The 12,218-nt window shown below is 42.8% G+C and overlaps 2 protein-coding genes across 11 annotated transcripts in view; one reads left to right on the top strand and one right to left on the bottom strand.

The window, feature by feature from the left end:
- The window catches only part of GLT8D2 (glycosyltransferase 8 domain containing 2), a 58,177-nt gene that overhangs the window by 12,792 nt on the left and 33,167 nt on the right, over nucleotides 1-12,218 (top strand). The window contains exon 4 of one of the 10 annotated variants that reach the window (XM_073788265.1): nucleotides 8,954-9,004. The exons of the other annotated variants lie outside the window; for them this stretch is intronic. The gene's annotated coding sequence lies outside the window, so the exon portion shown is untranslated. The remainder of the gene's footprint in view (nucleotides 1-8,953; nucleotides 9,005-12,218) is intronic. 10 annotated transcript variants of the gene reach the window in all.
- Nucleotides 1-12,218, bottom strand: part of TDG (thymine DNA glycosylase) — a 68,323-nt gene that overhangs the window by 4,402 nt on the left and 51,703 nt on the right. The gene's annotated exons all lie outside the window — the stretch shown is intronic.

The following is a 12,218-nucleotide window of genomic DNA, read 5'->3' on the forward strand; positions in this document are numbered from 1 at the left end:
GCCTGAACCGTTCCCCCCGCAGCCTTCCCCCCACCGTCTGTGGAAAAATTGTCTTCCACCAAACTGGTCCCTGGTGCCAAAAAGGTTGGGGACCGCTGCTGCAGATGAGAAATCTGCTTAAGTTTGTTTAAGTTTGTTTTTTAACACTGTGATTCCCAGTTGACACAGAGCCATTTTATCACATCATATAGATTAACATCGGCACTCTGCAATATCCTATTCTTTTTTAAAATTTATTTATGTTTTGGCCATGCCATGTGGCATGTGGGATCTTAGTTCCCCGACCAGGGATCAAACCCGCACACCCTGCAGTAGAAGCGGAGTCTTAACCACTGGACCGCCAGGGAAGTCCCTGCAATATCCTATCCTGACCACATGTGTTTTCACCCTGGTTCCTCTCATGGATATCCTACCTTCATACCTTTCCTGGCGAACACCCAAGGGGACATCTTGTTCTCCCTTCCCTGGTTAAGGACAGATAATTGATCACGTATGCCATATTGATATGTAGAAAGTCTGGCCTAAGGTGGGCAGCAGGGATCAGCAAACATTCCCTGCAAAGGGCCAGGTAGGTGGCTCTGCAGGCCAGATGGTCTCCATCGTGACGACTCAGTTATGCGGAAGTAGTGTGGAAATGGCCATGGAAAAAACATCAAACAGCACCATCAAAGAATAAGCCTGGCTATGTTCCCACAAAACTGTATTTTTAAAAAACGGTGATGGGCAGGATCTGGCTGTAGTTTGTCAGCACCTGGTCTAAAGCCATGTTGTGAAAGAATGCCTCAATCCATCACAGGAGAAAGCAGGATGGGTCGTCCGCAAACTGAAGTCATCCCCACCCTGCTTATTTTGGTGAATCAGGAGTAAGCCTTTGATGTTCCAGCAAAAAGTAAAAAGGCCAGAGGTGTTTTGTTGGAGGCCAAATTCCTAAGTCCTGATTTTGTCCTTCTTTCTCTTTTCTTCAAGTGAACCCATGCTCATGTCCTGTTCATAACTCTGTAGTCTGCCTGGTTTAAGTTGAAGAGCTCTATTAAATGTATTGTATGCCCATGTGAACTTCAGTCAAGTCTTAGAGAATACCGTGAAATCACAGAGCTTCTTGGCAGGTCTCTTAACCTCCCTGAACTTCAGTTTCCTCATCAGTAAACTGAGAAGAATAACCTTATAGGGTTGTTGTGAGAATCAAATTAATTAATATACATATAAAGGTCTTAGAACAATGCCTCGCTAATAGAAATTACTATGTGTCTCCTTATCATTGTAATAAATTATTTAATTTAACCTGCAAAACAATCCCATTTTACAGACTGGGTTTTGTAAGTTGCCGAAGATTACACAGTAAGAAATGAGGCAGAACCAGGATTCAAAGTCAGCTCTGTCTAATGACAAAACCCATATTTCCACTCAGGTACATGCCCTGCCAGATTTAAGTAGTTCAAAAATACATTTTAGGAGCCCCTCTTTTATATTCCTTTTTGATTCCCAGGTCCTTTCCTATTACCTCCTTACCTGAACCCATGGCAGACATGATTAATCAATCACAGTGCCCTTCCTTCCTTCCTTCCTTCCTTCTTTCCTTCTTTCTTTCACTGAGTCTTGTGATGGCTTTAGACTCCTCAATTTGTCAGTCCTGAAAGCTCCTACCAACTGATTATAGAGTTGGCATGTAAAATAAAACTTATGGGCTCTGATTTTTGGAATACTTTTCTGGAGTCCCTCCCACTTTTGCCTTTCTTCCAAGGCAGAGCTAATCCCCTTAGCCACTGCCAGGTCTTAAGACATTCTTTCCAGGTTTGACAACAGGCCCAAACTCTTCGACATTTGGTAAAACAACTCCCCATGCAAGATCTTCTGGGACCTGTTTTTAAACCTAATAGACATTTCTCTGGTCCAGATCAATTCCCTAAGCTCTCCTTTTTCTTCCTAGTCACAGGCCCTAGGACCTTTCCCCTTTGAAGCTCCAACCATCCAGGGCCTTACCTAGGGATTTCCTCTTTCCAACACTGTGAGATGACTCCCCAGCTGCATCTTTCTTGCTGTCCTGAAGACAGGCCTATGGGCCCTTAATGCTGAAAGCGCGACTCTTTGTTACTACAGGGAAACTACAACACAGAAGTCACTCAGCTTAGGAAAGCTTACAGAGGCTCAGGGGACATGGTTCTGGGGCTCCTTGTGATGGTAAGAGAAAGGCCAATAAGAAGACCCGAGCCCTCCGCTTTTATTTTAAAAAATTATTTATTTGTTTGTTTATTTATTTTTGGCTGTGTTGGGTCTTCGTTGCTGTGTGCAGGCTTTTTCTAGTTGCGGTGAGTGGGGGCTACTCTTCATTGCAGTGCGCGGGCTTCTCATGTCGTGGCTTCTCTTGTTGCGGAGCGTGGGCTCTAGATGCACGGGCTTCAGTAATTGTGGCATGTGGGCTCAGTAGTTGTGGCTCACAGGGTCTAGAGCACAGGATGAGTAGTTGTGGCGCATGGGCTGTTCCATGGCATGTGGGATCTTCCTGGACTAGGACTCGAACCCGTGTCCCTTGCATTGGCAGGCAGATTGTTAACCACTGAGCCACCAGGGAAGCCCCTGCTTTTATTCTTGTAGTGGGACCATCAACCTGGCTTTACCCTCCTTCTGGCTTCTTCCTGGGATTGAAGAACAGAACAACAAGAGCCCTTTCTTCCTCTCTCCTATTTCTCACTCATTCATTCCACACACATTTCTTGAGGCACACAGAGGTAGGTCGGCCACAGTCCCTGTCCTCTGTCATCTCATGGTCTAGTGGAGGAGACAGGCACACCCATGATATTAGAACACAGTGTTCTGAGTGCAGGGATAGGCATAGGAATGGAGATTAGGGGAGCACCCAGGCAGGGTAATCAGGTAAGGCTTCCTGAAGGAGGAGGAGGAGTCTTTAAAGCACAAGTAGCAATTTACTGGGGAAAGAGGAGGGGAAAGGGCATTCCAGGCAGAGGGGACTGAACGAACCAAAGTTCAGTGACAAGAAAAACATAGAGGGCTTCCCTGGTGGTGCAGTGGTTAAGAATCCACCTGCCAATGCAGGGGACACGGGTTCGAGCCCTGGTCCGGGAAGATCCCACATGCCACTGAGCAAGTAAGCCCATGCGCTACAACTACTGAGCCTGTGCCACAACTACTGAAGCCTGCACGCCCAGAGCCCATGCTCCGCAACGAGAAGCCACCGCAGTGAGAAGCCCGAGCACCACAACAAAGAGTAGCCCCCGCTCGCCACAACCAGGGAAAGCCCGCGCACAGCAACAAAGACCCAATGCAGCCAAAAATAAATAAATAAATAAATAAATAAATTTTTAAAAAGAGAAGCATAGACCTGGGTGTGAAGGACAGTGGAGGGCTGGAGACTAACTTTCAACCAGTTCAGCTTAGACGGAAGGCATGGCACAGAGGACCTAGGGGGATCTTAAGCTCCAATCTTAACCTTCTGGTACTGGATTTCCAGTGAAGGGCTTTAGGGAGGAAAGGAACACTGAGAGTAGCGGGGTTTTCTTGTTTGTTTGTTTTTGTTTTTTTGATTGAAGTGTAATTGCTTTACAATGTTATGTTAGTTTCTGGTATACAGCAAAGTGATTCAGTTATATATATGAGCGTGTGTGTGTGTGTGCTTGTATACACTTTTTATACACTGTATATATTCACTTTTTCAGATTCTTTTCCATTATGGCTTATTACAAGATATTGAATATAGTTCCCTGTGCTATACAGTAGGTCCTTGTTGTTTATTTTACATTATAGTAGTATGTATGTGTTAATCCCAAACTCCTAATTTATCCCTCTCCCCCCAATCCCTTTCCCCTTTGGTAACCATAAGTTTATTTTCTATGTCTGTGAGTCTGTTTCTGTTTTGTAAATAAGCTCATTTGTATCATAGTTTAGATTCCACATATAAGTGGTATCATATGCTATTTGTCTTTCTCTTTCTGACTTCACTTAGTATGATAATCTCTAGGTCCATCCATGTTGCTGCAAATGGCATTATTTTGTTCTTTTTTATGGCTGAGTAGTATTCCATTGTGTGTGTGTGTGTGTGTGTGTGTGTGTATACCACATCTTCTTTATCCATTCGTCTATCAATGGACATTTAGGTTGCTTCCATGTCTTAGCTATTGTAGGTAGTGCTGCTATGAACATTGGGCGTGCATGTATCTTTTCCAATTAGTTTTCTCTGGATATATGCCCAGGATTGGGACTGCTGGATCATATAGTAACTCTTCAGTCAGTAGGATTCTACAAGACAACTGGCTTGTCTTCTTCCAAAAAAAGTTCATGAAAAATAAAAAGGCAGTGTGGTGAGGTGGGACTGATCAAGAGTAAAAGAAGCTAAAGATACGACAACCAAACTATAAAAAACAATATTGGAATAATGGGGACATTTTGAATATGGACTGCTTATCCAGTGATGTTAAATTAATGTTATTTTTCTTAGGTGTGATAATGGCATTGTGATTATATAGGAGGATGTCCTTGTTCTTAAGAGATGCACACGGAAGTATTTAGGGCTGCAGAGTCATGTGTATACATATGTATACATACATATATATATATACAGAGGGAGGGAAGAAGAGAGAGAGAGAAAGAGAGAAAGGAAATATGGCAACGTGTTAGCAATTGGTGAATCTGGTGTAGGGTATATGAAAATTCATTCTTTCAACTTTTTGGTAGACTTTAAATGTTTCAAGTGATAAAAAGAAAAGGAAAAATTGAACAAAAAAATAAGGGTACTCGGGACTTCCTGGCAGTCCAGTGGTTAAGACTGCGCGTTTCCACTGCAGGGGGCACGGGTTCCATCTTTGGTCAGGGAACTAAGATCCGCCATGCGGCGTGGCCAAAAAAAAAGGTACTCAACCTGCATGTATATTTCAAATTAATTTACTGTAATTATTAAACAACAAAAATAGTCACTGTGACAGCTGTACCAGTGATGGATTGGGAAAGGGGAGGGAGCAGAAATCCTACAGGCAGGAAGTCCAGGAGGGAAGTTACTGCAGAGTTAATCAGTGAGATGAGGCAGGGTAGAAAGGAGATGGATAAAGAAACACTTAGGAGGTGAAACTGTAGGAATCAGGCGTTGGTTGGATGAGGGATTGGGAGGGAGCGGTGGAAGAGGATGCTCAGAGAACACTGAGGAGGAGCTTCTGTGGGGCAGGTGCTGATTTCAGTTGTGAACAGATGAGGTTTGAGGTGCTGCGCAGCTTCCTGGAGGAGAGGGTCATGTGTTCTATAAATCTTTTATATTATAAAAATATTTATATTATAAAAATATTTATAAGTCTGTAAATTTTTTTTTTTTTTGCGGTACTTGGGCCTCTCACTGTTGTGGCCTCTCCCGTTGCGGAGCACAGGCTCCGGACGCGCAGGCTCAGCGGCCGTGGCTCACGGGCCCAGCCGCTCCACGGCATGTGGGATCCTCCCAGACCGGGGCACAAACCCGTGTCCACTGCATCGGCAGGTAGACTCTCAACCACTGCGCCACCAGGGAAGCCCTACAAATGTTTTTGAGGGTTCGTATCTCCAGGCACTCATGCTGGGCATATGGCAATGAACAAAACAGACAAAATGCCCTGCCTTCAAGGAGCTTATAGCCTATCACCGGGAGGGCAGACGATAAACCAGTGATGAAATGGGCAGTATGTTGGACGGTGGTCATTGCTGAGGAGAAGTGACATATGTGTTGCTGAGGTTAGGGGGTTTTGACTGAGTCTGGGGGACGTGAAGGAGCCAGCCACGTGGATATCTGGCAGGAGTGTTCCAGGTGAAGGGAATAGCATTCCCGGTGGAGGGAACGAGTGTAAAAGGCTCTGAGGCAGGAGAATGCCTGGCAAGGAGGCCAGTGTGATCAGGTGAGATCTTGTAGGACACTGTACAGACTTTGGCTTTTACTCTGAGAGAAATAGCGAGGGCTTGGAGAAGTTTAAACAGAAAACAACACAACCAACTAAAAGAAGACACAGGCAGAATCATCCAGTCAATGGATGGTAGTGATAAGGCCAGGGAGAAGGCGGTACCAGTGGTGAAGATCTTGGATATATTTTGAAGGTGGAACTGACAGGATTTGTGGCCAGTCCATCTGTGGGGAATGAGAAACAGAGAAGGGTCAAGGATCACACCAAGTTCATTTTCGCTGGAGCAATTAGAAGAATGGAGTTGCCGTTGTGCACCTGGGGGAGATGATGGGAGATGTGTGTTTTGGGCAAACGTCAGGAGTTCGAATTTGGACATGAGGATGCCTTCAAGTGGAGCCACCCAGTGGACACTTGGCTTTAGGAGTCTGGAGTCCACGTGAGAGATCTGGGCTGGAGACAGTAATTAGGGAGTTGTAGGCATATAAATGGTATTTCAAGCCAGGAGAGTCCACCATTTAAAGGTTCCAGAGATGGGGGAACAGCCAAAGAGGCTGAGGATGAGCGGTCCCCAAAGGTGGTGGGAAAGCAGGCGAGTGTGGGGTCCCGCAGGCTACGTACAGGACGTGTGTAGAGGAGGAGAGTGCGGGCAGGTGGCCTGCACCTCCCGTGCACCTGGGCCTCGCCCGCATAGTAATGAGTCCTGTGCTGCACTTGCTCGCAGGCAGGAACCATGGTAACCCAGAATATGCTCTCTCACGCTCTGCCCCAGACACTCGTTTCCTTTGGCCCCAGATTTCTGCTTCTTATTCTATGTCTTCTTAAGATGTCTTGCAGCTGTTTCCTCCAGCTCTCATCCCGGACTTCCCCCCATCACTCTTCTACCCCTTTACAGCTCTGATCCCTCTGCCAAATCCATACCATCAGCTCCTCTCTAGAAGCTGCAAACATCTCTTGCGCACCTACTTAATCTATTAGAATGCTTTTGACTGCAAGCACCGGAAATACCCGTTTATAGCAGCTTAAACAGAACGTGCCACCATCAGAGACGAGGTCGCGTTGTGAAGAGGGAGAGAAGTGTGCCCATCAGGCATACGGAATCTTTATACAATTTCATATGCTTTTTAAAAAGTAAATGAAACAGGGAATTCCCTGGCAGTCCAGTGGTTAGGATTCCATGCTTCCACTGCAAGGGGCCGGGGTTCTATCCCTGGTCAGGGAACTAAGATCCTGCAAGCCGTGAGGCACGACCAAAAAAAAAAACCAAAATAAAAAGTAAATGAAACAGGCTTTCTCTTGGAGGTACATGCTTCTCAGGGCCTCCTTTCTGCCTTGTATTCTAAAAGCACCTTAGAAGGTTTCCTACAAGAATCTGCTTCAGGAATTTCCCTCCTTGGCTCACTACTGCTCTGCCTTGCAATTAGATGTGCATATCAGTTTCCTGAATCCTCTTATTTTATCTTTTTTAAAAAATTTTAATTTATTTATTTTTGACTGCGTTGGGTCTTTGATGCTGCACCCGGGCTTTCTCTAGTTGCGGTGAGCGGGGCTACTCTTCACTGTGGTGCATGGGCTTTTCACTGCGGTGGCATCTCCTGTTGCGGAGCACGGGCTCCAGGTGCACGGTCATCAGTAGTTGTGGCTCGTGGGCTCTAGAGTGCAGGCTCAGTAGTTGTGGCACACGGGCTTAGTTGCTCCGCGGCGTGTGGGATCTTCCTGGACCAGGGCTTGAATATGTGTCCCCTGCATTGGCAGGTGGATTCTCAACCACTGCGCCACCAGGGAAGCCCCTCTTATTTTATCTTAAAGAGATTTTAGAGTTGCAACGTGCTGGACAGGGGAAAGATGAGCCCCCTTGCCAGATGAGTCAGCACTTACTCTTTGGCATGAGCTCAGTAGTTAGAGTAGCGGAGCACTCAAGGGAGAGCAGACCAACCTCGCCTGGGAGCTGTGAAATTTCATGAATACACAGTGACATCTGTTACCTGGAGCCCACCTCACCTGCCTCTGGGGTAGCCAGAATAGCCTTTCATGAGTTTCAGAACCTTGTGGTTAAAGAGCATCAGATTTGAAGTCAGAGAGCCCTAATTTCAAATCCCTGTTCTACTATTTACCAGCTGTGTGATTTTGAGCAAGTTACTGACCCTCTCTGAGCCACAATTTCCTCATTTGAAAAATGGAATTAGTAATATATCCATCCCGTTCTGGCCACAGGGAATGTATTTGTAAGGATTCGTTTGCAAGAAATTGAACCTCATTTCAAAGAAGTTTAAGGAAAAGAGGGGAATTGATTGGCTTGGCTGACTGGGATATACAGGGAGGAGCTGGCCTCAGGGATTTGGAGCCCAGAGCCTTCTGGTCTCCCCCTCATTCTCTCCTGTGGTACCAGATGGTCTCTGGAAGGGAACAGACATGTGGCCAAAGACCATTCTAGGCTGACATTACCTCAAAAAGTTAGCCGAATGTATATCATCCAGAATAGTAAATGGATAAAAGGTACCTGAAACCAATCTCAGAAGAATCATAAATAGCATGCTTTTTGACTCAATTCTTTCCCAAGTGCAATAGGGGAAAAGGAGAAGGGCCGTTGCAAATGCACTCAGAGCTCCTGGGTGTACAGTCTATATCCTGGGAAAATGAAAGGGACATTGTAGCCAGTTGTTTACAGTGAGTTAAAGGCTTGAATGAAATCCCTGTTGAAGAGTTTCCCTAGATCACTGCCAACAAATTCTCACAACACTTTGGTTCATAAAGAAACCCTGGTGTACTATGCTATCCTGCCGTCTCTGTCATGTTGCTGATTTCTAAAGGTTACTATTCCTGGTTGCTGACGGCTGCATCCAGTCAAATGTCAAGTTCAGAAGTTCTTTTGAAGGACCGTAATTAAGAAGGATCAATTTAATTTTAAAATAAATTTTGAGTTTTCAAGACAAATTATTTATGGTAAATTAGCTTGTTTGTTTGTTTGTTTTTTAAGATAAAGGAAGTCAGTTTCCAACTCCTGGAAAATGCCACAAAGAAGTGAATGAATATGTGACAAAATTTAATTTTAGATTTCGAAACTAAGATGAATTTTTTTTTTCCTCCAGCAAAAATGGGTTTATTCACAATTAGCAGAGAATTTGAAGTCTGCAGCTACGGTGAGCCACGTGCAAGTTCCCTCATGGCAAGAGGAGAACACTTTTTTAGAGGGGAAAAAGGAAGCTGGGAGGGCTACAAAAACAGGGTCTGTGGCTTCTCTTTTTTTTTTTTTAATTTTATTTTATTTATGTTTTTATACTGCAGGTTCTTATTAGTCATCCATTTTATACATATTAGTGTATATATGTCAATCCCAATCTCCCAATTCATCCCACCCCCCCACACCCACCCCCAGCCCCCTTTCCCCCCTTGGTGTCCATACGTTTGTTCTCTACATCTGTGTCTCTGTTTCTGCCCTGCAGACTGGTTCATCTGTACCATTTTTCTAGGTTCCACATATATGCGTTAATATATGATATTTGTTTTCTCTTTCTGACTTACTTCACTCTGTATGACAGTTTCTACATCCATCCACGTCTCTACAAATGACCCAATTTCGTTCCTTTTTATGGCTGAGTAATATACCATTGTGTGTGTATATATATATATATATATATATATACCACATCTTCTTTATCCATTCATCTGTTGATGGGCATTTAGGTTGCTTCCACGTCCTGGCTGTTGTGCTGCAATGAACATTGGGGTGCATGTGACTTTTTGAATTATGGTTTTCTCTGGATATATGCCCAGTAGTGGGATTGCTGGGTCATATGGTAATTCTATTTTTAGTTTTTTAAGGAACCTCCATACTGTTCTCCATAGTGGCTGTATCAATTTACATTCCCACCAACAGTGCAAGAGGGTTCCCTTTTCTCCACACCCTCTCCAGGATTTGTTGTTTCTAGATTTGCTGATGATGCCTATTCTAACCAGTGTGAGTTGCTACCTCATTGTAATTTTGATTTGCATTTCTCTAATAATTATATTGAGCAGCTTTTCATCTGCTTCTTGGCCATCTGTATGTCTTTTTTGGAGAAATGTCTATTTAGGTCTTCTGCCCATTTTTGGATTGGGTTGTTTTTTTAATATTGAGCTGCATGAGCTGTTTATATATTTTGGAGATTAATCATTTGTCTGTTGATTCGTTAGCAAATATTTTTTCCCATTCTGAGGGTTGTCTTTTTGTCTTGTTTGTAGTTTCCTTTGCTTTGCAAAAGCTTTTAAGTTTCATTAGGTCCCATTTGTTTATTTTTGTTTTTATTTCCATTACTCTACGAGGTGGATCAAAAAAGATCTTGCTGTGATTTATGTCACAGAGTGTTCTTCCTATGTTTTTCTCTAAGAGTTTTATAGTGTCCAGTCTTACATTTAGGTCTCTAATCCATTTTGAGTTTCTTTTTGTGTATGGCATTAAGGAGTGTTCTAATTTAATTCTTTTACATGTAGCTGTCCAGTTTTCCCAGCACCACTTATTGAAGAGGCTGTCTTTTCTCCATTGTATATCCTTGCCTCCTTTGTCATAGATTAGTTGACCATAGGTGCGTGGGTTTATCTCTGGGCTTTCTATCCGGTTCCATTGATCTATATTTCTGTTTTTGTGCCATACCATACTGTCTTGATTACTGTAGCTTTGTAGTATAGTCTGAAGTCCAGGAGCCTGATTCCTCTAGCTCCTTTTTTCTTTCTCAAGACTGCTTAGGCTCTTCGGGGTCTTTTGTGTTTCCATACAAATTGTGAAACTTTTTGTTCTAGTTCTGTGAAAAATGTCATTGGTAGTTTGATAGGGATTGCATTGAATCTGTAGATTGCTTTGGGTAGTATAGTTATTTTCAGAATGTTGATTCTTCCAATCCGAGAACATGGTGTATCTCTCCATCTGTTTATATCATCTTTAATTTCTTTCATCAGTGTCTTATAGTTTTCTGCATACAGGTGTTTTGTCTCCCTTGGTAGGTTTATTCCTAGGTATTTTATTCTTTTTGTTGCAGTGGTAAATGGGAGTGTTTCCTTAATTTCTCTTTCAGATTTTTCATCATTAGTGTATAGAAATGCAAGAGATTTCTGTGCATTACTTTTGTATCCTGAAACTTTACCAAATTTATTGATTAGCTCTAGTAGTTTTCTGGTGGCATCTTTAGGATTCTCTATGTATACTACCATGTCATCTGCAAAGAGTGACGATTTTACTTCTTCTTTTCCTTTTTGGATTCCTTTTATTTTTTTTCTTCTCTGACTGCCATGGCCAGGACTTCCACAACTATGTTGAATAATAGTGGCGAGAGTGGACATCCTTGTCTTGTTCCTGATCTTAGAGGAAATGCTTTCAGTTTTTCACCATTGAGAATGATGTTTGCTGTGAGCTTGTCGTATATGGCCTTTATTATGTTGAGGTAGGTTCCCTCTATGCCCACTTTCTGGAGAGTTTTTATCATAAATGGATGTTGAATTTTGTCAGAAGCTTTTTCTGCATCTGTTGAGATGAGCGTATGGTTTTTCTTCTTCACTTTGTTAATATGGCAATGACTGATTTGCACGTATTGAAGAATCCTTGCATTGCTGGGATAAATCCCACTTGATCATGGTGTATGGACCTTTTAATGCGTCGTTCGATTCTGTTTGCTAGTATTTTGTTAAGGATTTTTGTCTATTTTCATCAGTGATATTGGTCTGTAATTTTCTTTTTTTGTAGTACCCTTGTCTGGTTTGGTATCAGGGTGATGGTGGCCTCATAGATTGAGTTTGGGAGTTTTCCTTCCTCTGCAATTTCTTGGAAGAGTTTGAGAAGGATGGGTGTTAGCTCTTCTCTAAATGTTTGATAGAATTCACCTGTGAAGCCCTCTGGTCCTGGACTTCTGTTTGTTGGAAGATTTTTCACAGTTTCCATTTCATTACTTGTGATTGGTCTGTTCATATTTTCTATTTCTTCCTGGTTCATTCTTGGAAGGTTATACCTTTCTAAGAATTTGTCCATTTCTTCCAGGTTGTCCATTTTATTGGCATAGAGTTGCTCGTAGTAGTGTCTTAGAATGCTTTGTATTTCTGTAGTGTCTGTTGTAACTTCTCCTTTTTCATTTCTAATTTTACAGATTTGAGTCCTCTCCCTCTTTTTCTTGATGAGTCTGGCTAATGGTTTATCAATTTTGTTTATCTTCTCAAAGAACCAGCTTTTAATTTTATTGATCTTTGCTATTGTTTTCTTTGTTTCTATTTCATTTATTTCTGCTGTGATCTTTATGATTTCTTTCCTTCTACTAACTTTGGCTTTTGTTTGTTCTTCTTTCTCTAGTTCCTTTAGGTGTAAGGTTACATTGTTTATTTGAGATTTTTCTT

Source organism: Tursiops truncatus, chromosome 11, assembly GCF_011762595.2.
Source record: "Tursiops truncatus isolate mTurTru1 chromosome 11, mTurTru1.mat.Y, whole genome shotgun sequence".
Lineage (NCBI taxonomy): Eukaryota > Metazoa > Chordata > Mammalia > Artiodactyla > Delphinidae > Tursiops > Tursiops truncatus.